We start from the raw sequence: 26,385 nt of genomic DNA, 5'->3' as shown, positions 1-26,385 counted from the left end.
TTATGAGAATTAAATTTCTTGAAAAAAAAATTATAGTGAGACACAATGAAAATATTTCTCCTAAAAAAAGTGTGTTCTTTGGAAGAAAATGCAAAAAATACAACGTAAATAATGATGTGTTGGAGTCTTTAGACTGTTCAAGGATATGTTTAATGAGATATTGGAAATCACTTTTTATTGTGAGTCAGCTAACTAGAGCTCATCGAAAATTTTTACCTAAATAAATGTAACTCTAAATATTTAAAATGTTCTGGCTGTCCAAACACAAGTTGGTGGTGAACAAAAGATGCTATCATAGAATAATAGATTGGGTGGCGAGTCCTTGCCTAAAGTTCTTAGTCAAATATTGTAAATTCAAAATTAAAAATGCTATCGTACACCTATCATATGGACCTTCATAATGCTTCTGCTTTTTATTCTTCTGTACCCAAGTAGGGTTATTTTCAGAAGTAAACTAAAAATATTACGTTTTTACTTCGGTCAAAAGGTTGACGCAATAATTTTTTTGGATTTTTGATTTGTCACTATTTTCTGGAAAAATCTGCTAACTTGTTTCAAGTTTTCTCCAATTCCTTTCTATTCCATAATATTTTATTTTCAAGAATTCAAGAAAAAAAAAAAGAATAAATCAGTGTTGATCAAGCAACGTATTTTAAGGCTAAACAATACCAATATACAAAAAATAACTGATCCAACAGCCTAATTTATGTTTTAAAGACTTAACTAATAAAAGCAGTAGCCCATAGTAATGTATTTGATTATATTAACTTAATAAAATATCCAACATATTAAGTGAGCCTCTACTCTATCGGTAATTAATGCAAAAATAATCAATATACATTTTACTATACATAAACCGCATAAATTAATAAAACGTAAGCAGGCTCATTAATTCCGCTTCGTTTCAACGTTTCAATTTGGTTAATCCCGTTGATCCGACAGTTAATATACAAAAGAAATTCTCCGCAGTGTATTTAAATTATCTTTAAATTATGCTTGTAACCAGTCGAGCTTTAAATACCGCGACCGCTCGTTAAATATAATTGGTTTTTTTCTTTTTTATTGTTGTTTGCTTAATAGGGCCTTTTCAACTAATATTAATCGGTATTCAGTGTCATTTGTTACGACTCACCTACAAGGACAGGTTAAGAAGATAAATTGCCTTGCGTCTAATAAAATTAGTGGATTTTTCCCATAGACATGCTCGGGAATCCGAATAAAACGATTCCATTTTTCTCGTGCATTTTAAAACGCCATTTATGGAGAATGCGAAAAAAGGAACGCGAAAACCCGTTTAAATAAAAACTGAAATCTTCGTAGAATTCGGATTATTTTTATTAACGTAGCAGCATTTCACATCGCTCTCCTGCTTACTTTCGTAGATTGCTATCTCGATTCGGTTATTAATACTTGATGATATTACGAGTGTGTACTTAGGTTTCAGTTGACTTTGCTTTAACGATATCGCTAAAATAAGATTAGAATTATCAATTTGTGAGAATTACTATATATTTACTGCCTGTTTGTTGCGGTTGAACAGGCCCACTCATTCTCCGATAATGATGAATTAGGATTTTTTTATTATTTCCAATTTTAAGTGATTAATTTATTGTTTAAAGTTGGTTTCTGCTTTGCGGTGTTTTTGAATTTGTTAATAGTATTTGAAAAATAGACAGAAACATATATAATTGAAAGTTTACTGTTGTCAACACTTGACAAAACATGGAGAACTAATGAATATAATAACTATTCATTTTTGGGAATCACGTTTCTCGAAACAGTTCAGAAAAACGTCGACGAAGGGAGACGGCACACTTGGTTTTTGACCAGAACCGCGTATCATTGTTCTGGCGTTAAAACTTGTATTTTAATATTATTTTATTTTGACTTCACAAGTTTGAAAATTAGTAATACATTATTTGTGTTCTTTGAACTCGTATTTTATCTTTAAATTATTTTTAAGTTTTACATTACTTTTGAATTAAACACAATGGTTTACCCACTTGTCATAAAAAAAATGTATTTACGCTTGCTACAAGAGCTGACCGATGAAACAACTTCTTAGGTTTCAAAAATACATTTCAAATCTAAGAATTAGAAGTCTGGACATTTAGAGGATATTAAAAGATTCAACGACCAAATAGTTCCGCATCAACAGTATCAGACGTCCACAATCACAGTTTGTTAAAAGCTGGTTAAATAAGAGAATATCCCTGTAATAAAATAGCTTTCACAGTCCCAGAAATTTATGGGATCATTTGGATAAAAAGATTAGGAATAAAGCTGTAGGAGATGCAGAACACGAAATGGTCTGCTAATTTCAATGAAGACCGCAAGTCTTAGTAGACAAATTGAGAAGGATATTCGACTAAATAACATATTCGGACCTAAATCCGCTTACATATATTTTTTATAGTACATATAATATGTAAAATATATTTTTTTGCATAATTTTTTTTAAATTATTTCAAGGGAGATTTGTTTGGCCAAAAAAAAAACTTCTTAACGAGAAGCGTTTATAAAATTTAATTCTTAAAAGTTTAAAACAAAAGGATTTCTGGCATAATAATATTTTCATAGAATATATTATAAAGCCTTACCCCATGTTGTGAAAAGCAAACCCCTATTACCGAGTTAATAAAGGAATATTTAGATAGGATCTAAGATACTTTACCGACCCAGAGGGCATCTTATTTACATGAATTATATGACCGTTAGGTACAATTAACCAAAATACATCAAAGCAGGTTTTCAAATATTGATATAATATATAAGTTTAATTGTGTTCGTTGTGCTATTGATATAAAATATAAGTTTATTAATGCTCGTTTTTCTCCGAAACAAGATTAAATTTAAAATCTGACTTTGACTTATTATTCGCCATGCTGCATTTTTTTGGACTCTTGGGATTTAAAATATTAATTATATAAATTTCTTAACAAAAAATCATGATAATATTGGACACATCTTTCTTTGTCGTTCACAATAATTTTGAGACAAGAATTTTGCTATGTGCCGAATTCAATATTCTCAGTTTGTTCAAACGCGATCTGGAATAGCCAAAATTATATTAAAGAGGACTGTTAACATCAATTCAATAAAATTATTTTTTCCCACAAGAAAGTTGAAAAAATTAGAAACTTTGAATGTCGTACTAATCGTGAGTACTTATGCAGAACTATCAAATTTTCTTTCTGACCCAACTAGCCTTGTAAAAAACTTAAAATGTAAATAACTTTGAGCAGATTTAAACTTGGGACCTTTGGCATGCAAATCAGATACCAAAATAACACACCACAATGAATTTTTAGAGACAAGCAAATTTTTAAAGAAAATTTTATTATACCTATTGCTGTTTGGTAAACTTTATAAACTATGGAGAGTGAGTAAAGTGAGTACTTAGGTACTTAGAAAAGTATCTTTTGAGAGATTCTTTATTACCGAAATGGCATGTAGTTTGCATATTCTAATCCTTTATCGTTATTATGCTCTGTTGATCATATCGGACGTTCTTTTTTAAGGCAATAAATATGATAATGATATCGTTGGCATTCAAAATGAATATTGATTGAAAACGAGGTCGAACTATCCGGCTTAACGCGTCCGCCGTTGTGTGTCGGAGTAATAAACACGCACACACAATGGCTATTATTACAAAAATTGCCTGACGTTATATACCGATGTGGTAAGCATGCAGACACACAGTTTAATACGAGTTGCCCATGAATATAGCCGTTAATAAATCACTAGAAGTTAATGTTCAGGTTTATGTACCCATATTAAATAAACATGCCTTTTATTTACCCTATAAAAGAAGTTTAAAGTGAATTTAAAGAATGACAAATACGTAACATAAATCCCCCCAACAGCATATAAATAAAATTAATCCCTTAAAGTCTCTGAACATATATTCCTGGAATATAATCCACCATCGGCAAATTGAAATCGAGCAATTTAAGCAATTTATTTGCAAATTCTGTGCACGTACTCACGCCTCGTCGATCGTCGGAACAGGAGCGGAACTCGAACCCCAGCTCAGTCTCTCTCTACAGAACAGAGCACCGTGTTCTTTATGAATTGCAAATGCCCCTGGAATTTTAAAATGGGGACGAGGCGAGACGACGGCAATAACACGAAAAAAGAAAACTCCCGAATAATAATATGTGGGATTTTAAAAACCTCTCACAGAAGAACCAACCGAGCCGGCTATATAAATCGAGGGATCGGACGGAGTAAGAGATCGATTGGAATTGGCTTGCCACAGCTCAGACCTTTTTATTTTCCGGGATTTTAATTTAGGAAATTGACTGGATGAGGGGGATGAAAAGAACATTCTTTTAAATCAAGAATTTATTGCCTTATAGTTTATGAGAACGAGAAAAAAGTTATTTTATAATATAATATAAGATTTTTCTATGTTTATTATTTAAGAACCTGAATTTCAATAAATTTATATATAAATAATAATTATAAATAATTATTATATAAATTTATAATAAATAAAGTTATTTTATTGCAAGTCCTCGAAGTTTGCATAGTTTAAATACTTGCTTGCTTTGACTATTACTCATTTCTTAAATTTATTTGGTATCATCACCAAAAATCCATACATATATTAATCCTACTGACCAGAATTTAATATACCAAAAGTATAGTTGCTTCGCTTCTATACTTTTGGTCGGTGGGGACCAGTTTGGACCGTTTAGGTCTTAGTCTGGGAAGAGCCATAAAGGAATTCTTAAAAAAACACAAATTATCAGGTGTACTTAAGTCTGGTCAGTCGGGAGGGCCAAAGTTTATATGCCAAGGAAAGAGAGGACCAGCTGTTGGGGCATTATGCTTCAAAGAAACATAATGTATTTATATAGGCGCGTTATATGTCAATAGGCGTTTTATATTATAAAGTGTTTTTGCCATTTCTACATAAGCATTTGTCATGATTGCATCAGAGATGTTGCAAGCGAACAAAATGCCCATAGCTATACGGCAATGCTAATGCTAGCCTTTCTATGTTCTAAGATCTTACACCTAGAACTATTAAATAAAAAGTAATTAGTCTAATTCTAAATGAATTTAACTAGTAAGCTTAACGATAAAATACAATCAAAACTATAAAGATCATAAAGATAAACATAGAACATTTTACATTTTCATAATAATATTGTTATGTGTCAAATATCTGTCAAAATGTATAAATTGTATCCTAAATAAAGCGCAAATACTAAATTCAACCCAATCAGATCAATAGCAAAAGAGTTATGAAAGTCACGTGACTTTAAAATTATTAATTTTAAAAATTAAATAATTACATCCTCAACAAATTTCAAATTCTAAATTGCATAACTTTAAATAATTTTTATCAAAGTTTTTTTATATCATAAATGAATAAAACGTGTCAACTTGGTTTTGATCCATCCGGTTTGACCTTAATATGTGGAAAATACGGCATTTTTCGAAGACGTCCAAACTTTGCCGAATTTTCCTGGCCGCAATACACTATTTCCCCAATTAATATGAACGTATTCGGAAAGCCCATAGTTTTTGTGGTTAGACGTTACCTTTAATTAACAGCTTCCGGATAATTTTCATTGTAAATTTAACAATACTGTGACACCCTTCCAAAAAAAAAACATGCGAGGCACCTGCTGCCTTGTGGTGAGATTTAATGGAAAAAATGAACTTGTTTGAGGAAAACGCTTTTTTCCGTACTTTTACTATTGCTGGAATGCTGGAATTTTAGTATGTGTTGTAAAACAGATTTTGGGATCTTATAGATGAGGTTTAATTTTCTAATAATGTACAGGGACGCCGCAAATAAATAAAACGCAAAAATGCAAATATCTCAAAAACTATTACTGTTATAAGAATTCTAGTTACACGTAAAAAATCGGCTATTGTTATAGTGTTTAATACCTGAAAATATAAGTCGTCCAGGTGGCGCCACTAGAAAGTTATTAAATAAAATATGATTTTTGGGTCGCGCCCTCATCCGGAAAGTTAATTATTTCTCGCCCTGTATCTGGATCACAAAAATTTCGTTTTTTTGGCATTTGAAAGAAAAATAACGACACTTTTTCTCATAAAAACTTAAGTACCGTTTAGCGAAAAATTAAAAAAAAACTGTAAATTCCAGAACTCGTTAAAATAAAATTTGTCAAAAAAAGCTCCAAATATGTAATTTGTATAAAACTAAGCATTTTCGCCGAAACACTTTTTTTATTCAAATTAGCCTCTGAAGCAGTTTGATTTTTTTACTCACTTTTGTTCGCTTATAATTACCCACCCTGTATACGGATCTGGCCCAAAAAGTATGCAGATAATTATGTAATTCGGTATAGACTTTTAGGTCTAGAAATTGAAAGTTATTTGAAAACGTGAAAATGGATATCTCGCGACGAAATCAAATTCAACACAATTTTTTATGAAATTTTGACTTTAGAGCAGTACCGCCTCTTTCGGGAAAGTTCTAAAAATTTATTGTTTTGGGTTCCATCATGCTCAATATATATTGAGCGACCATATGCCAAATTTCATCGTTGCGTCATCCATAGAGCCAAAGACATAAATTTTTATTTGCCAAAAAACACATTTTTTAAGCCGTAGGTCGCGTGCATAATATAGTCGCAGAACGCGACTATATAATAAAACGTGTTCCTGACAGGTATGTTCCATGGAATGAGGTCCGTTACATCTAGTGTGCGAAGGGGGATACCATCACTATAATAATCCAAGATCAGAGTGATGATTCGACCTTATTTTTTTATCTGTAACAGTCATGAAGATATTTTGATGCCGACAGTGCAAGAACAGCGCCACAGCCTTCAAGATCCTGGACCAGAAAAAATTATATAGTATCTGGTTTGTTAGACCAACCTTTAAACCAATTTCTATCCACATAGCAAATTTTTTTATATCAGCAGCTTCAGACATCGATATGTTCCTGTTTCTAAAAACTATTTATGTAAGTATCCCGAAGTTTAGAGTCCTTATTAACTTTTTTCGTGCATTCCAACTACATTGGTCGAAGTATTGTTCCAGAATTGGATAGCGATTTGGTGTTCTTTTTCAGACGAATAGATTCACACAAGTGAAGAACCCTTGTGTGAATTGAAAGTAAATGATGAAATGAAAAAAGTTATCTTCGGAGACAATTTCGTTTCCCTACCCTTGGATATTATGACCTTAACAAAGGAAGGTTCATTTCACATGATCTTCAGAATCAACGACGTAGCGGATACAGTAATGCTCAACAGCGAATATGAAAATTGAAGAAAAGCTAGGTACCTAAAGAATGTTCGAATTTATTAATACTTAATGAAAATCAAAAAATTAAATTTCAGAGCTTTTTCCGCCTGAAAAGTAGCTTTTACCAATTTTAAAATAGTTTATTAATAAAGGAATTAAAGACTATTTTTAAAAATGTTATTTCAGTGTTTGGATGCTCTTAAATGAAAAAGAATAAAATTAATCTTGTTAAATTGTATCCATCAAATGTTTCTTGTTCGCAATATTAGATCATCAATAATAGGAAAAGTTGTATTAATACTATTGGAAAACCCATTGTTGTTCTAACAAATATAAAATAGAGGGATTAAGTGTACAATGAATTATTATTTTCAATTTTTTCTTTAGAACGTCGAATTTAAATTTAAATAATCATTTCAAGTTTTAATAAGAAGGAATTCAAAAAGTTTTCAATTAATATTTTTTTCTTAGATACGTCAATAGAATTTTTTGTTTAAATTTACTGGAATAAATATAAATTTTATGTTTTGGCAAATAGAAAACAGTACCTTAAATTTATTGTTACAATATACGAGGGCGGTTTAGATATGATGGAGACAAATGCTGTAGATGGAGCTCATGTATGTTTTGAAGGTCGTGGCTGGAGTATGTGGTAGCTGGGTCCTTCGTTTGTCATTCGTTTTTTAATGTGGTAGGGCGTTGAAAACACGAAAAATGTCTCGTGTTTCCAAAATCAGTATGGTAGTGAGTAACTGAGTAGGGCTGATTTGATTGAATGGGCCAAAGCATTAAAGGATGACCGCGAAATCGTTGAGAATAAGCCGCATAACATTCGACGCGCACAACTTCCTGCGCACCCAATGTTCTATCAATGCTGCATACTACTCTACTGCTGTACACTAACCTTCTGAAAACACACGTGAAACCTGCTTACTGCTCGAAACGGAGGATCATTCCAGCACGAAGTGTGATTGTTGTCCAGGATAACGCGCTCATACCGCGCTCAATACAATATCGAAATTGGGGTGAGAGGTATTGAAACACGCCCTTTACAGTTCAGATTTATCACCCAGCGACTACCACATTGGACCACTGAAAAATACCCTCAGAGGTCAAAAATTCAACACCGACGACGAGGTAGAAGAGTTTGTGCGCACATGGCTATCCGACTTGACCAAGAAATCCTTCGATACTGCCATTAAAAAGCTTTTGAAAAGGTCAACAAACTGTGTAACTAGTGAAAGAAAGTACCTAAAAAAACTGTAATTTTTTGTAAATTTTTCCGATAGTAAATAAACGTGTTAGAGCATTTGTCTCGATCATATTTAAACCACCCTCGTACAATGTTAAAACGATAATAAGAGAAATCATAATAATTCAATTAGAAAAACCTGCGGGAATTTTACGCTCTATAGAAAGTATTATATTGTTAGTATATATATAGGAATATTGATGTTATAACAAATAAAAACTACAAATGACTTGTTAAAGTTAAGATATTTTTTATAAGATAAATCTTGTAAACTCGAGATAAACTTTATTTTAATGTTAAACCGTCGATGGGAAAAATCGTATTAATCTAATTACCAGTTACACATAAGCATTGCTGAATGACTGCTTAAATTGAATAATTAATTTATTTTTCTCATTAATTAAGCACTGTTACAAATGAAAAATAATAAATTATTTGTTAAATTTAATGCAGTCTCAAATGTTACAATTTTAAAAGGAAAAGTTTTTTTAATGTTATTGGAAAACCCATTGCATTTCTAATAAAGAGAAAATAAGGATTAAGTGTATAGTGATTTAATGATTACCAAACCATAAATGGAATAAGTCGAAGTAAATGTCGGAACAGATATTAGAACTATTCATATTTTAACAACTGTAAAATAAATTATAATGTATTAAATTCGATAAACTATGACTTGAATTTGTTTTTTTTTTCGTTCTATATTCCATTTTTATTGAAAAAAAAACAGAATGCTCCCATTAGGAGATATCGGTTTTTTTTGACAAACAGAAAATGTATACATAACTACAAATAAATTATTACAGTTTTTAAATTGAATAATTAAGTCATTTTGTTTCTTAGAATGTTGATAGGAGAAATCTTATTAATTTTACTAAGGAAGAACCATTCATATTGTAACATATAGAAAGTAATCAATGACTTGTTGAATTCTCTAATTCAAAGGCATATGTTCTCAATATTAAAACGTCACTCAGAGAAATCTTTATATTATTAAAAAAACACTAACTTTCATATACATAGAAACTACAGACTACTAAACTTGCTAAATTCAATAATTTAAATGCTTTTTTCTTAATGTAAGAATATTAACAGATAATAATAGTATGTCCTTTTCAATTCCAATTTCAATTAAAAATAATAATTTTTCTTAGAAATGTAACTTATTTTTTTACTTTTTTAGGTCAATGGGACTTTTAAAATTTTAGTCGAACAACCATTGACTTTCTGACAAATAAAGACTACTTTCTTAATTTTTTTCTCACTATTTTAATATACGAAACCACGTGTACAAAGGAAAAGAGTAACTCCTCTCTCGCCATTATAACTAATTGCGAGTTGATAAGAAGAATTAGAAACACTAAATCCAATATGTAAAGCCGGAGTTATACTTATTCTGAGTTGTTAAGCCAGGATTACAATAATTCCGGGTTTTTTTTTTATATAACTCTACGGCTTCGTAAGAATAGAAAATAATGAAGTTTTTGTTGTTCCCGAATAAAAAATAAATTGCATCTGGAACCAAATAAAATGACAATAAAAGAGAAACAAAAATAATGTCATCGATTCCAATAAATTTACAACTGTTTTCATGGGTGGGCTCAATCAATTGATAATTTACGTTCAACCCTGCCGCAGCGGCAGCGTTTTAATGTTTTATTAGGTCCCGTTCACAAAATATTGCCTCTCCCATTTTGCTACCAATGGAATTAGGTATTCGGTATTTAATCAATAAATATACGCAATTGCTTTTGAATGTTTGATTGGGTCGCGTGATTCGCTCTATCTATGTATATTTTTTTCATGAATAAATGCCTGGTTTGTTTTTGATTTATTTCGCCAGACCAATGACAATTTGTTGCCGGGAATTGATATTTATCGTAGTTCGTTTTTGACATACTATTTGTGTTCAAAACATTAATCATTTTTATGATTATTAGGGAGTTGTATAAATGAATAAATTTAATTAAGCCATGGAAATTCTCATCATCTTTTATACAAATAGCTTTGCTAACTAATTCTGAATAAAACTCGCCGTTAAGATCTGCTCGGAATTCAACTTTATTTGTACACAAGCCCCGCGAAAACTAAATTTCCAAGTTCCGGGGTATTAAAATTGCCAACTCTCCACCGTAGTTCCCGAGAAAAATAAACTATTAGGACTTAACGTTTCGAGGCAGCCGGCAATTTCAGCGCGGCGTGGCCCCTTTTTACCTCTTTTTGAACGAGGGAAAATATTTAGCTTTCACGAAAGCGTTACTGCGGGGGTAGGGTTTCAAACAGGGCTAATTTGGGTCGGTGAACAGTGAATTACAGCCCGTTCGTATAATATAGGGAGCGAGCGGTATTAATTGATTAAAAGCTTTTTTGTGTTGTAAGTTTCAAGGCAAAAGTTTCATATATTTTATTCGCTAATAATTATACAAGGTGTGCCAAAAAGTTCTATAACAAAGTTCTAAGGTTAAATTTATAAAATGAAAATAATTTGACATTCAATGATGAATAAAAGTATGAATATATTTTATGTTTTATTATTTCTCACGAATAACTAATTTATTGCCCACACTATACAGGATGTCTGAAACTCGAGGATGACCATTGGGATCTCGGAAACTATCAAGAGATGAAAGGCCATTTAAATAATGGCCAGTTACGTATCATTTTCCGATTCTACACAAAATTTTAACACAACTTTATGTAACATATGCTATAGGTACCTAACTTCAACAGATTAAAATTAATTACATAATAATATAATGATTATTATATACAAAAAAATATTTAAACAGCAAACCTATTCAATTAATTAATTTCCAGGTTGTTTTTTCGTTTTAAGAAAAACACAGGTTTACTTTTTTTAAACAATTTCGGTTAGTTGCCTTTCTAAGAACCACCCTGCATTTTTAAAAACATGTACTTTTTCAGATTAAACAACTTAAAATGGAACTTCTCTGTTGTTTGAATAATTGTCGCATCGCTGAAGAAAAGAACATATGGTTCTTTTTAAATAAAATAAAACAGTGATTCCTTAATTTTCTTTTCTCCAAAACGGTTCATTTTATCGATAATGAACAAGAGGGCTCTTTCTTTAGTTTAAAGTTCAAACTACCCATATATATTATTTCATGTCTTTATTATACATGGGGTTAAAAATTTAAGCATTATAATGTACAACCTAGTCCGTCCCTGGTAAAATAAAATGGTAAATGTGTTTTAAGGACTCCGGTTTAAGAGGTCCTTAGTAGTGTTAATCACGTAAAATTTTAATTAAATTTATTTTTTATACATTTTTATTAATTTTATACCAAGCACTTCAAAAGTTATTCAAGAAAAATCGATTACCAGCGGCGTCTTTAAAAGGCCGTATCTTCATAGGAAGGGCCTATAGGAATTTTTTTTAGAGGAAAGTTCCAAATTATTTTTTTTTAATTTCTACCTAAATCCGAGAGATCTCCTACATTTTCCGGGGCACCCTGTATATTATACATAATATATCGGGAGTTATTAATTTACATTCTGCTCCATTTCTGTCTTGTCATACGTTAATATTTTTCGGCTTTGTTGCATAAGTAAACTTTAATTTTTAAATTCCTCCATAGAAATTCTTATAGGGATGTTATATCAGGACTTCTTGCTGGCCATTCAATTTCACCTCTTCTGCCAATCCGATTTAGAAAAATAGTATCGATTCTTCCTACATTAACTTGAAAATGAGTAGAGGCGCCATCTTGTTGAAACCATATTTGATGAAAATTAGTATTAGCATGTCTTCTTATTTCTGGTACTATCTGATTTTCCAGCAAATCCAGATATCGGGTGGCATTTAAATTATCTTATTACCAAATATACCTGTCCAGACATTTACCTTTACCTGGGTATCCTGGGTATATGTTTCACGCATGCAGTGCGGATTTTCATCTGACCAATATCTGCAATAATGTCGATTTGCCATTTAGCATGAATGTCGATTCATCAGAAAAAAATAATATATAAATTTTTAAATTTAAAAGTAACTAATAAATTTTTTTTATTGGTGAAGTACTTTTTTAAACTATCATATATGTTAAGCTAGTGGAGTAAAGTATGGCATATGTTACATGAAGTGGTATTAAAATTTTGCATAGAATCGAAAAATGCATATAAAAGCATACCATTCCATTAAAAAAATGTAAAATCTGACAGAGATCTATAATTTTTATTTGGGACACTGTCTAATAAAAGGGCGCGTTTCAAAATTATTAAGGGGATCCGGGATTTTTTTAACACACGGCATATTAAAATTATCTACGCATTACAAAGCTTTACAAAAATGTAAATTTTTTGAAAAGATGCATGAAAAGTTTTATTAATAATTTTAATTTCATATAAAAGATGAGAGTTTCTTTCTTCCAATGGATTAACAAAATCTTGATATTTTCAAAGCCTAATCAAAATATTTTTAAAACTGCATTGTATTGATTTTCCTTTTAAATGACAGCTGCTGACTTGAGACCAAAAAACAATAAATTTTCAATAACTTTTATAATTAAAATTTATATTTCCGACTAATCTCATGCACCTTAAATAATTTTCGTTTTTGCAACTAAGACATTTCATTCCGCAAACTAATTTTTGGAAACTTTGGCCCCTCTAGCTTTTACGTTTTTTTTAATTTATTTTAATTTGCTATATTATAAAGATTTTTTCATTTTTCTATGCGTAAGTTTCCTCATAAGGCCTCATTAATTTTATTTTTTGGGATAGATTCTACAAAAATATTATTTTTTCCTTTTATTATTCCCCTTTATTATAATGGTGGATTTGATATTTGACTAGTTTCATTCATTTAGTTGTGTGCTATGCGTATCAGAGCACGTTTTATCTGTATATTTTTGAGTATTTAGCGGTAATAATAAAAGCGGAAAGAAAGAAAGGAAGAAAAACGAAACGAGCGGAAGAAAACTGAAAGAATTGTTGATGTTATGAAGAAAATGCGACTACAGTCTCACAAGGAAGATTTTTCCACCTTTTTTTATATTATCGTTTAATTTTCTAAATACTGTTTGGATCACCTGGAAATAGTGTTTTTCTCCCGTAATGTGTCTAACTATACCCGAAAAACATCATTTTATTCCCATCCTCTTCTAATTTTTAGACTAAGATAGGGATAGATAAATGAGAATTCGATTTTTCCACCTAGTGTTATATATTCGCATTTTTTTGGTTTAACATTTTCTTAGCACTTGCGCGACTTACTTTACTCTGTATACTACGTGACTAATTTTCTTAGTTCTTGGTTCGCTGTTAAGCAAGCTAAACTATTTATCAAACTTCACTTATGCACATAATAAGAAAAACGTTTCTAGGTTCGCGCTGATTATTATTGTTACGATTATATTTTAACTATGGAAATTATTGCCCCCAATTGTTTTAACTCAAATAGGAAATTTCGGCAAAGAAGCGAATCGATATATGTGATGTCGAGAAAATGGTCTTACTTACCGCATGGATGTTGAGTATCCTTTTTATTTAAATTGAATAATTATAACCTACATGGAACAAAACTAAGTATTTAATTAAAGCGCAAATGCGATCTCTATGCGAACGAAAATGTAATAAAGATTATTCTTGAATGAGCATGCTAAAATATGGGATGCTCTGGTATAGTTGTACCTTAGATCTAAGAAAGTAATTATAAATGCTAATCTCTTATCGCAAGAACGACCTATTGTAAAAAGTGTGAAAGTCGGCCACTCCGTCTGGGGAATCCAGGTGTTACATATCTAGAAGACATAACACCACTTAAATATTTTTAGGTATTTAAATTATACCTATGGTTTTTATTTTATCTTTTAATTATAACGGCTATAAAAGATTATTATCTTTGGTTACGTTTAATATTGTTCCTTCTATCAGTATATAATTTTCATAGTATATTTCCTAGAAAATTAAGTAGCGGTATAAGGTCAGAAAATATAACCCAATTATAAATTAATAATTCTATCTGCAATTATTTTTGTTTTAGATTATACTAAAGTAAAACATTAAAAACTCGTACCTAAATCAAGATCTAATACTTAGAGAGAGCACAATAATTATCAACTTGGATGAAGACAGTAAGGGTGAAACTGAATTATATAGTCAATGTGGTTCTGTAAATTACAATTCTGTATATATTTATTTTGATAAAATCTGTAAGTAGTTTTTTGTATAGTGCTATTTTATAATAATAAACTTTATACCTCATCTGGCCATATGGGCACATACCTATACGTTTTTGCATTTTTTTGAATAAATTTAATTAATACCCAAAAAAAATATACAAAATTCAAACTACTCCAAAACATCAAAATACTGTTGAACAAAGAGTAATAAAAATACGAGTTTAGGCAGAGTTTCTAATGATTCATCCTAAGCCTAGAGAATTATAAGAATTATACATAATCCATCTAGCGATGATCATATAGACAATTCGCATCCATATCAGTAATACAATTGAGCCGTGACGTATGGAATTATACTTGACTAACGGCATAGTTAGGCTTCACGGCCGACACGGCGGTTCGCAAAATGGCCGCCCCGAGCTACAAAGCGGTTAATACCATATCATTATGTTAATGAAATTGTGGTTAATGGTGTGTTCCACTTGATGCTATACCTTGTGTTGGCAGAAGTACTTTACGATCCGACTATTTATGGCTTTATATATTAGTCAAGCCCATAGATAACTTTGCATATTGTGGTGTTCATACCTATTGTTTAATGCGTTAAAATATTTATCTAATGATAGCTATAAGTACTTATCTCACCAGTTGTTGAGCAGAGGAAAAATTTTATTTTAATAAGTCATCCCTACAAAGTATTAGAATGTGGTTATTTCGTCTCTAATCTAATCTTATCATTACTGCAACTGTTTTTACTATATGTATATTAATTTATTAGCAAATTAATAAGAGATGAATTAACCAGTAGGGCGGGAGGCCTTCGTGGCTCTGAGCATGACAAACATCAAAGAACTAATAAAATCATACTCACGCGCTTTTTAAAAAACGATGGAATGATACATAATGCTGCAATTTATCTAAGAATCATAGCTATCGAATTATCCGCAAATTGTCTCTGATTAAAGGGGCCCTACGTCTTATAGCAGGCCTCCTTACTATGGTCACTGTCAATTTAATGGCCACCTTTTTAAAATAAAACTAAGGAGTCATTTATGTAGGGCATGTAAACATATAAAGACAAGACAATGGAGCACATCCTTTGCGACTACCCTGCTTTCTCATCAATACGCAGCAGAATTCTCGGCGTATCCTTTCCAACCCTTGGAGAGACCTTGGCGACGTTATCGCTCTCGTTGGACTGGATGACGAGATGAGGCAAGTCCCCTGCTTCGTCACCAGCGCAAAGGTCCTACTGAGAACTAACTGCAGAGATGTTCGCACCCCCCCCTCTGCATTTACAGATACAACTTTGTTGAAACTAGATATGTCCGATCATGTTCAAACTTTTCTAATCATGAACACTAGGAATATCATCATTGCTCGTGTCGCATGGTCATCAAATAAACCGTCAGTTACACACATCAAAAGGTCATGATGTAATTAATCATCATTTAAGCATGCGCTTCTTACCAAGAATCTCACAGATTTTCCAATATCCAAATGCGACAAAATATTCTTGTTGATAAATTCTATGCGAAAACGGTGGAGATTTATTATTGGAATTACAGGGTATATGGCCTGTGTGTTAAATATTCTTCTACAATTTAATCATCTGCTGCAAACATCATATTACACTTTTAAATTCATATGATTTTGGTAGATTCCCGTGTTTCTAGACAACCCTTCTGATAAAATTTGGTAAAATTTTAATAGCAAGCTTTCTGAGAACTAGAGAAGAAGAATATAAAAATCATTATTAAAATATGTACCATAATATGAATTAAAAATTAAAAGAACTATTTAAAGCATTGAAAAGCCTCTAAAGAATACTTAAAGTGTTATATCGAAGTGTGAAAAAGGTAAAAGTAAGTTGGTAAATAAATCACGATTATGAAATGAGGCAGCTGTTTCTAAGCAAGAGAATATAGAATTATGATGTCACCGGAAGAGACCCTTGATAAAAAATGTAAAACGTGATCATCAAACCTTGGCGACCATTAACAGACGATTTTAGAGAGAAATTAATAGTAGTCTTTACTTTACAGTATCGTCTGAGCATCAAAATCCGGCCATTACTCTTAGACCATAATATACAAATTTTACCAACAATAAATGGTGAGCTGGTTATTTGAGATACTCAGATATAAAAACCCAAAAACAGCAACTCTCTAAGTTCTATTCGACAAATATAACGAAAGTCATTGCAATACCATTCCGCCTTGCGCTTATACATTATTCGATATCATAGTCAAAAGCCTGACGCAGATCAAAAAAACTGGTGTTCATATAAAATTGTTTTAGGGATACCCGGCAAGCATAGGTATGGAGCAGAAGTTATTTCCCTGAGAGTTCAGCATTGTAGCTTAGATTGAGGCCTGTGAGATTAGTAGATGTACTTCGTGATCAAAATTACTGCCAATGACTCATCCAAAAATCGTTACTACTATTAGGGAGAACATTGGCCAGTCACTTATTCTTAGCCTGTTGTGTATTTTCCCACATAATACTGTTTCCCGATAAATTAATGAGTCACTTTCAGCAGTTTTACATATATATACTGTGACACTATAAATTTTGCGTTTTCCTTTATATACCATGTCCATTCAACATATAAATTCAACAATAGGCTTTGAATTACCTCTATCAAGTTTTGCTTAAAGAAAATCATAACTACTATTGAATACGCCCAAGATCTTAAGTAAAAAGTAATACGTAAAGGTAATCAGTTACGTTCAAAGATTAGTAACTGATGCATTTGTTCACATCTGCAAATTCACATCTGGTTAACCTAAGTATTAGGTTTTATGGTTATTATTTAATCCACTTTCTTTTACTTAAATTTTGGCTATTATATTTAAGTTTGACCAAAATATATGTATAGTTGTTTTTTTTTATGCGTTGGTCAAATACTTCTTATAAGCTATAGACTTTTGCAGTTTATAGAGCAAATGTGATTGAAAATGTCAATATTATTATTCGCTTTCTAAGAGATCAACTAGCTAAAAGAATTAAAGAAAAAAAACTAAAAAAGAAATAGGAAAATTGCTCGTCTAAAATCTAGATATCTCTGGCAAAATACAAAATAAGGAGTAATATCTATTAGGTTAATATACTGATGATATAAATGATTAATATGCCTGGAAAAAATTAAAAACTTCTTTAATCGAACGTAGAAGCGAAAAACCTATAATCTTTAAATATTAAAAAAAGATATATCGAAGATCTACTAGAAAAAATGTTTTGTATCAATTTTAATTAAAATTTTGAGTGTTGAAAAGGCTGCTAGAAAAATTATTTAAAAATATAATTAATTGAGTTTGAGATAGGTCAGTGAAGATTTCTTGTCCTGGTTCTTATGCAAATATTTTTATCTGCGTAGTGAAGCCCAAGTTGAAAAATCCACTAACGTTTTACGTCTAATAAAGAAAAGTAAAAGAAATACGTTAAGTTATAAAAAAGCTAATTAATAATAAATATAATGTAATAAAAATAAATTTTCTAGATTACTGCTCTTCATTCATGCATCAACTGGTCACAATCCCTAATTCCGATGAACTTGTTTACTCGATAAACACCAGTAAACAGCGTGGCATCAGATGTATGACCCAATGTCCGATATTAGCGAGGCCAGAATTGCTTCGGACAGAATTAATTGTCAGGATTAATAGTCGTATTAAACTAAATACCCTCTTATTGATAATAAATCTGACGTTTTAGTTCGATAAATTAGAATGGATTTTGCCGCTTTCTATTTGTGTAGAGCCCCAAACATTAATTAGAACTTCAAATTATTATCGAAACTTAATTAAAATATTTTCTGTTGTTTTGTCAGGTTATACTCACACTCATGTTATTCCAGCCTTTACAAAGAATAACTAAGATAAGATTACATTTGTTACTAACGGTGGCCCGAAAAAAAGATCCGAAAATCTTCAATTATCATTTAATTTCCATTTTGTATAATTTTTATACTATTTTTGGCTATGTGGGAAAATCTTTGTAACACTAGGTCTCACGTTTAACGCTTTGGTGCCTTGCCGACTGAAGTGATTGGCGCTAATAATTTCTTTATTTGGAGTTAACAATTATCAACAAAGTTTGGTTCCGGGATTCATTTTTGACTGTATATTCATGCTATAACCATGCAGGGGTTAGATACCATAATGGCATAAATATTAAAATGGCCATAACATGTGCAGAAAAGAATTTAAACATTTTGAACATGATATTGAAATAAAACGCGCTTCTTGATCTATCTGCACATACTGACTTTATTTCTAGTAAAAATATAGACTACAAATATGCTGATGTTACTATAATTAGTAACAACAGTGGCGTAACTATAGATCTGAATACTTTGGGCTTTATTTTCAACACATGAGAGAGAACAAACATTTTCTGCATCCTATATTTAGGCTCAAAAGTAGTTAGTGATTGGGCCAATTTGAGCTTTGGATTCGGATTCTACACAAAAAATTACTTTGGAAATTACCCCAGCTTTCCAACAACATTATTATAACATGTGTTATAAATAGTGCATACAACATTTAGTATATCTATTGGCTGGCAACCTGTTTACTGGCACTTAACTTGTTAACCTCTTTAACCAATGAAAAAAAATGTTCATAGATATACTTCATTCACTCATCATCTTTCCCTTAAGAGACCTGACGAGGCATTAATAAAAAAAGAAATCCCATTAATCCCTTCTTTCAGTTTGCTCGAGGGATTCGGGGCCCCGGGGGCACAAGCCGGGCGAAATAATTAATAACCCAAGGAAGACGGGGTCCCTAGCAAATTATATCTTCTGACCGTGTTTCTGTTTTTTTTTTCGTTTTGTTGAACAGTTGGTTTCACTCTCTTTCTTTTTAATAAAAGATAATGACTGAGACGGGGAGTGGTATTGTAAAACTGGAAGTTTAAAGAACCTTCAAATATAAACGGAAAAATTTTATAATATCTTTTGCCTTTGAAATTCTGAATTGTAGGGAAATTATTTATATGTACTTGCTTTAGCTGTTATCTAAATAAATATGTACCTGTAAGGTTTCTAAAAACATTTACACAACAAATTGAAGACAAAATAAAAAATTTACTCTCCATTTAATAAAAAAACAAAACAAACAAATCTGGTACCTTTTTTCTTAAAATGGCACCGATATAAATATACTATCCAAACAAACTTCTTATAAAAGAGACAGGATATGTTTGATCAATTAAAAAGCTTAACACACGGCATCACGCCAGAAGAGACAGCCAAAAACGATAATGTTATTTTTGTTGAAAGTAGATAGTCATCACCACGAACATCTGCTATCGTTTATCCTACCATAACAAAATATGGAGTCCAATTGTTGGATTACATACACGTATCGGATTTTATTATTGTCGATTTTACACGTAAGTGTAATTTAAAAAAAAATTCCAAATTATTTAAGAAATTTTGGCAGTTCCTGGTTTTCCATTATCCATACGAGCCATTCCAGCCAGTTGAGTCATGAATGTCATTGAGTTAGTTAAGTCGTTTTATTAGCTTAATTAAAATTGAATACTTGATTTTTATACTGTGTATGTAGAATATTTCCAATTTTTTTTTTAAGTTTTTAAAAAATCTAATAACGCTGTTTTTATAATAAATACTTATACGGGGCGTCCCAGATAAAATGATATACATGGAGATTTCGTAAATATTAAGACATATAGTTTCGGTTAAATGAGGAAAAACTTATACTATATACTACAACACATACTTATACTACTTATACTATATAATACAAACGTATACTATGCCAAGCCTAATCAGATGCGATATTAAGATCCGCGGTATTTACAGGGATTTTCAAAATCTCGGGCTAAATCTAAAAATTAGATTTTTATAAGACCTGATGTATCGCCGCCATCTTGAATTCGATTTTAATAAAATTTGGTAGCTCTGGGTTATCTACTATGACCAATCGATTGACGTTAACGATATTCTCCTAGACATGGTGGATTTTTTGCAACCATAGCCATCTTTGTTATTTCTCATGGACGTCATATTAGATTTATACATCATTAACTAGCACGTAAAAAGACCTTTTCAACCATGTATAGAACTCTATCTTGATATGGAGGAATACATAAATTTATTAAAAAAAAAATTATTTTCAGTTAAGCTGGGAACGCAACGTATTCAGGCGTATTATTTTGTAAAACAATGATTTTTGAAAACAATCTCTTACTGATAAGTTGTGTGGGGTGGGTGGGGGGATAAAGGTAGGGTTAATGAAAAAAATTTTTTTTTTCACAGAATAATTGCCTGAGAAAAAAAGAGGTGATAAAAAAATCTATAGTTTTTGTATCTATACTTTTCTCACATAACCTTAAGGTTTTGGAGTAAAACGTGAAAAAACCAAGTTGTGTCATTTTTTATCGCAAATAAGTGCAAATTCTGTTTATTTTTAAGATAAGTCATTAAGTTTGGAAAAAATTTTAGTTTTTTTAAATTCTAGACAACTTTTCATTATCTAGGTTCAAAAATATAGTTTTTAAATTGAAACTATTGGAATATTTATTTCCTATATGGTCATTTATTAAACTGTAGAATATACGTATATCATCTACGATTTTGTTTACACAAGGGAGAAAATTTCGGCATTTAAAAAAATTGACAAGGGATTTACATAGCTAGTCTTTACACTCAATCACCATACCTCAAATATGTGATAAAATGGCACCGATCTCATATATATGCCACTGTGTAGGATACGATATACTTTTCATATACGTATATATCTTATAGTGTAATAATAGAAAAAAAAAATCATGGGTCCATCCATTAAAATTTCTATGATGTAAGTGTTTTTATGAGACCTACTTGGAAAATGGCAAATTTTATCATAAGAGTTTTGTAATAAGCTTTTCATGGGCAATATAAAGCAAATAATTTTTTTTGATTTTGCCAAGTCTTCAAAGTAATAATAATAATAATAATTTGTTTATTTAGCAAATTTGCTATCTATAAAATTAATATGACTTAGATTTAGTTTCTTACATGATTTTTTTATTTCAGACAGTTGAATGGTTTTTATTAATAAGTAGAATTGCCATAAACTGTTCAGTTCTATTTGAGTCCAATACTGATCTCTGTGTTCTATGATTACCCGTCACTAAAGAGAAAATTAATAGACACATATTGACGAATAATCAACACATTTCTCGAAGTTTTTGTTTTTTTCATTTATTCATACGACCCATCGATTATTTTTATCAGACAATTGAGCCATTATATTTTTTTATCTGAGGCAATTGAGTAGTTATGTTATCAAAAGAATTATTTCTTTCCATAAGTGCCATTGATTATTTTTATCAAGCAATTGAATGCAATGTTTTTTTATTCTTAATTCGGCCAGGATTTGTTTATTTTCGGTAAAGTGGTTTTATTATCATAGATTAATTTTTACTTTATAACACAACGATCACAAACATTTAATCATTGAAAATAATCTGAGGAATATCTAATTTGCCATCAAACAGTGGATGAATGGTTTGCTTCTTTAACAACCTGCACTATAATCATAATTTTCATTAACCAACCAGTAATAAAAAATTTTGAAGTGGTCTTGTTCATTGTTAGAATTTAGAAAACACGAACTATAGAAAAATAGACAAAACAATAAAATGCCCAATGAATAAAACATGTATCAGCAATACAAACAATACACAACTCTTGACAAGATCGATAAGTAAAAAAATGTATTTGGGACTTTTGGATATAAATTCGGTTTGATAGGACCCCAGGATACCGATTCGACTTTGAGACTGAAATTGAAATTACTATCTGTTCACATGGAGTATGCCAAAGTGAAACTATTCAAATGTTTTCAAATTCCCCATGGAAGCGTGGTCATTCTTTTACTCCTTGATATCCTAAACGGAAAAAGGCCTCTTTAAGATTTGAAAACCGAAACTAAATATACAGTATTTGCCATAATGGTTGGAACTTTTCAATTTTGTAAATATTACTAGTATTGTAAATGTATTTTGCATTACTATGCATCCTAAAAAATAGCACATCACTAAATAATCAAAATACCACAGAATATATTTTTTGTGTGTCTTTGTTTGGACAATAAGAAATATTTTCAATTTATGTCCAATACAAGGCTTGAAACTGTCTATTTAAACTTAGAAATATGTATTTTTTATGCAGTTTTTAAATGGCAAATGTTCAGGTCAGTTAAATTTATGACGATTAGCGATTATTTGTGTTAAGATGGCAAAGGGGAAAATCACATTCTAGCAATATTCTAGCACCAAAGAATTATAGACTCTTACAAACAAGGTATTAAGTAAGCAGTGTAATATTTCTAGAAGATTGAAAGTGCCAAAGAACACCGACTTGCGAATCATTAAAAGATATACAGTATTTGGTCATACGATTCCAGGAAAAAGCTCTGCAAGGCCTACAGCTACTACTGCCCGGGGGATAAGTGAATTTTATTGCTCATAATGACCCATTCTCTTCATCCAAAATTTTGCAAACACTAAATGAAAGTGAGCCTTCCAATATCTCGGCAAGGACAGTACTAAGAAGACTATGTACTAGTGGCCTTAAGGCCTACAGGCCTGCAAAAAACTCTTACTGCGGAAAAAGAATGTAAAGTTGCACCTACAATTTGCACTAGATCACCTTCACTAAACAGTGCAGGATTGGAAGAAGGGACTGTTTAGCGACGAATACAAAGCAGCCTAAAGTCTGGATTTAAATCCGATTGAGAATTTATGGAAACTCAAAAATGCTGACGAGTTATTTCAAAAACTTCTTGAAGGCTGGGCCAGTATGGACAGAATAATAATAGAAAATTTAGTCGAATCAATACCTAGAAGAATGCAAGCAAAAATTAATATAAGAAGTTATCACACTAAATATTAATTCATATAAAACTTTAGAAATTGATTGAAAATGAGTTTTGTATATTTTTTAAGATTTAAAAGATTTTGTTCGAAGTATTTTGTGCAGCCTATTTTTGCTAGTTGATTTATGTCTATATTATTATTACTTATCTTTGGTCTGCAGTACGCAATAGTTTTGTTAATAAGATTTTACAATTAACGAAAACCAATCAGAAATATTTAAAATTCTTAAGAGTTTCAACCATTATGGCCAATACTGTAAATCTTATATTTCAAATTACAGTGTCAATCAGTTTGTTTATTACCGTACTTTCTTCAAGAAATGTAATTCGTATGTAGCTAACCCGATCTAATTAATTCGTTTTTAATTCTATCTTAGATTATTCTTATCAAAAAGCGTCGATAAGTATTGAAAAGACACAAGGAAATCGATCTATAAAAACATTTTACCCATTGGCAAGTCTGTATTTTGTAAATAATACGGTGATGGTACATCTTGCACAGAAAGCTTTCAAACTTTGACAGATTCGTAAGATGTGAAAATGTCTTTTTCCTAATTTACACCAGCTCTCTTATAAACCTAATATACCAAAATTTAAATAAATAACCAATTTTAAACAAAGGTCAATTTTATACATTTGTCTATCCTGTAAGGAAACAATGAAACCTATTGATCTATTTAAAAACACTATTTTAAATTCTGTTTAATTAATCCAAAACATTTTAACAGTATATAAAAATAACACAAATCAAGAATCAAATTATTATTTAGTTATACTTCACTTTAGTTAAAAAAAAAAAATTTTCACCGAAATCCGTTACGTGTACGTCTTCCTATACGAATTCTTTCTAATGGGTTTTTGATGTAAGGCATTCAAGATGACATTTTTTTTATCCGATACGAGAGTGAAAAATCGGCTTTGTCCTCTTGTCTTCTCTGTTGCGATAACCTTTTCGGATTGGTCTTTAAATTGTTTTTATATCAAATAATCTTCTTAATAGCATCTATTTCAATGGAATTCGGTGACCGAAACGATGATCATTTTTAACCAAACACTCGCCCAGATCAAGGTTGGGATATAAAAAGAAATCTCGTAAAAAAATGGGGATATTTGTTTTGGATCGTCATAAGCAGAGTTCGACTTATAAATTAACCAGTTTGCGGTTCTTTAGTTAAAGAATTGTATATAGACTGTTAACAAAACTGTTCGTCCGTGCAAATTTACAAGCGCAAACAACTGAGTCGTTTAACTTTGTAAAAATTGTGGGCGATTTTAAGAACCTCAAAAGATGTTTTACCTCTATGATTACGGATTTTTAAATAAAATTGACATTTTATAAAGGTCTTAGGAATAATTAACTCCAAAGGTTTATTTGGACTCTATGGTATAAAAGAACTTAATGTATCTTCACAAAATTTGAAAGGTCCTACTTCTTGGCTCCTAACAGCAGTGCAAAGGATTAAATTCATTATTCTACTTAAAAATTGCTGGCCAATCGGAAAATTTATCTATTATAGGTACATATCATTTTACTACAATTTAAACTCTTTAATTCGAAAGGATAGATTCATGTGATACTCCTATAACCTATAATATGGAAGAGAGTAACCTTTTAAAGAAGATAATTCGAACAAACGAAACTCAGCTTTCCAGAGAATTTTTAATCGCAAGCAATTTTAAGGTAAATCCAATTCTAACTCTTTCTTCTAAAAGAAAATGAAAAGACTAACAGTCCGCTTGATTACGTAAAATATTTTTGCGCCGATATGCGATTATAAAATTTGGCATGTAGTACATCTATCAAAAAATATCAAGAAATTGTTTGTAAATATAAGTTAATGAGCGGCCTTTAAGGCGCCAAGGACTGTGAGATCACCCGACCTCTCACACCGTTGGATTATTTTAAAGAATAGGGTGACTAAGATACATAGGATACATGACACAGGTGCCCATTCAAGGAATTAAGTAGACACCAGAGACACCGTGAGATAAAAGCTACAAAGATATTTACGAGAAGCATTTAAAAGTGGCAACATAAGAGTTTAGAAAACAATGGCGCCTGTTTAGAGAATTTATTATGATTTCGACGTCTGAAACTTTTACAGTAGGTAATAAAATAATGCTAAGAACTTCCGTTTATTTATTGATTGTAAATCACGATAGATTTTATTGAAGTTTCCACAAGTCCTTACTTTAAACTGATTACCATTTTAAGGAACAAACAAATAATCGACATTTATTAATTATTGCGATCGAATAACATCACTCGCGAAAAAAAACTTTTTCAAAATGTTTTTTTCACCGATAAATAAAATACTGCTTCAGAAATAATATTTCAAATACTGAAAATTAAAATGGATAAATATATTTATAGCATCTAAAAATTTAAAATAGTTTTTCGAAATTAGTAGGTGAAAATTATATAAATATATTTTGATTTTCCTTAAAAACACTGCTGACATTTAAACAATAAAAAAAAAAACTTTGACAAAACTAAATACGTCCGTTCATACATCCATACAGTCCATACATATATTCCGTAAAAACAAACCTGTGGAAATTTAATGCAGCATGTAATGGGTCAGGTGTTTTCGTCCGTAAAGTGCTCGTGTTTTTATCATTATTAAAATTTTAATTATTTTAATGATAGGTGGACAGCTTGCAATGCTTTTCGAATTGATTGCCAATACTGCGGACTAATACGTAATAATTATACGGTAGCGGTAGCGCAAAAGTAATAAAATCGAGTGCTTGAAGTTTTAGTTTCCGACTATAAACACGCAATTAGGTCGCACTGCTCACACCATTGGATTTTATCGGTGTAAATTCTAAGTTTGCATATTGTTAT

General features: G+C 30.9%; 1 protein-coding gene across 1 annotated transcript in view; it reads right to left on the bottom strand.

The window, feature by feature from the left end:
* LOC126734782 (zinc finger protein 608) overlaps positions 1-26,385 on the bottom strand; it is a 171,146-nt gene that overhangs the window by 84,001 nt on the left and 60,760 nt on the right. The window lies entirely within an intron of this gene.

This window comes from Anthonomus grandis, chromosome 4 (assembly GCF_022605725.1).
Source record: "Anthonomus grandis grandis chromosome 4, icAntGran1.3, whole genome shotgun sequence".
Classification (NCBI taxonomy): domain Eukaryota; kingdom Metazoa; phylum Arthropoda; class Insecta; order Coleoptera; family Curculionidae; genus Anthonomus; species Anthonomus grandis.
Note: the sequence above shows the minus strand (reverse complement) of the source record. Positions and strands in the feature narration are given on the sequence as shown.